Below are 1,657 nucleotides of genomic sequence, written 5' to 3'. Positions count from 1 at the left end.
CACTTTTTCAAGTCATTTCATTATTATAATTACATGCATATTTTCAATCGTTTATAATCTTCTTACCATATAACGAGTTTTTAAAAAAAATTCTCATAAAAAATATTGCCCCGCAGTGGACTGATCGTTAAGACACGGCTCTCAGCAGACCACCGAAGTCAAGCATCACTGGCTGCGGTCAGTGTGCGGGTGGGTGAAAATTTGGATCAGTCTGCGTAGGGACCGAGGGTGTGCGGTATTGGTCATCGCTCAACTGCTCTACCACAAAAGTGCTCGAATTCGCTTGCAGGTTGTCGGGCTACCGAAGCGGGGGTGCCATCCCTTCTGCAGAGGATCAAAATTGTGATGGCATGTCTTCGGATTATCCTCAGGGATGTTTCCCAGACACCGTCGCCAATAGCTCATTGTGCGGCTCTAGTGCGACATAAAGGAACTACAACAACAACATAAAAATATTAAATTTAAATATAAAATTTATGTTTTAAATTTTTGATATAACTAAGAATACAAAACACAATTTTCGGTACTTTAAAGTTAGGCACTTTTTAGCTTGGTTGTGTTCAGAAATTCCTTATATTGACCACTCAAGTGGGTTCTCTCTGACCGGATATGGCCTCGCCGTTCCGTCAAACTCTCTGTAGCATGGAGGTAGTGGGTTCAAATTTTACTGTAATCTTGTGTGTACCAGTGTATTGTCTTTCTCTAACTGAGGCCGGTACAGCCTGACTGATAGGGTGTTCAGGCCATGTCCAAGAGGTCATGAGTTTGATCCCAGTTGGTCGAAGGCCCCTGTGTACAAAATGGTGACTAAATACTCCAAGTTCCACTAACAAATCAATACTTCTAGGGGTCTGATCGAAGGTTGAATGTGCTCTGATTTAGATCAAAATTACAATCTGCTGTTGGATGAAGGGCGTGTGAATGAGTCCACCCTGTAAAACGGGATATGACGTNTCGACTTCGCGACAGATCGTCGGGCTACCGAAGCGGGGGTGCCATCCCCTCTTTAGAGAATCAAAATTGTGATGGCATGTCTTCGGATCATCCTCAGGGATGTTTCCCAGACACCGTCGCCAATAGCCCATTGTACGGCTCAAATGTGGCGTAAATGAACTACAACAACAACATAAAAAATATTAAATTTAAATATAAAAATTATATTTTAAATTGTTGATATAACTGAGAATACAAAACTCAATTTTCGGTACTTTAAAGTTAGGTACTTTTGAACCTGATTGAGTTCAGCAATTCTTTGTATTGACCACTCAACTGGGTTCCCGCTGGCCAGTTGGCCATGCCATTCCGCCAAACTCTCTGTAGCATGGAGGTAGAGGGTTCAAATTTATCTGTAATCTTGTGTGTATCATTGCATTGTCTTAATAAACTGAGGCCGGTCCGGCCTGGCTCATAGGGTGTTGTGGCCATCTCCGAGAGGTCATGAGTTTGATCCCAGCTGGTCGAAGGCCCCTGTGTACAAAATGGTGACTAAATACTCCAAGTTCCACTAACAAATCAATACTTCTAGGGGTCTGATCGGAGGTTGATTGTGCTCTGATTTAGATCAAAATTACAATCTGCTGTTGGATGAAGGGCGTGTGAATGAGTCCACCCTGTAAAACGGGATATGACGTATTAATGTTGTCTCCGGATCATCCTC

This window comes from Parasteatoda tepidariorum, chromosome 6, assembly GCF_043381705.1.
Source record: "Parasteatoda tepidariorum isolate YZ-2023 chromosome 6, CAS_Ptep_4.0, whole genome shotgun sequence".
NCBI classification, from domain to species: Eukaryota; Metazoa; Arthropoda; class Arachnida; order Araneae; family Theridiidae; genus Parasteatoda; species Parasteatoda tepidariorum.
Note: the sequence above shows the minus strand (reverse complement) of the source record.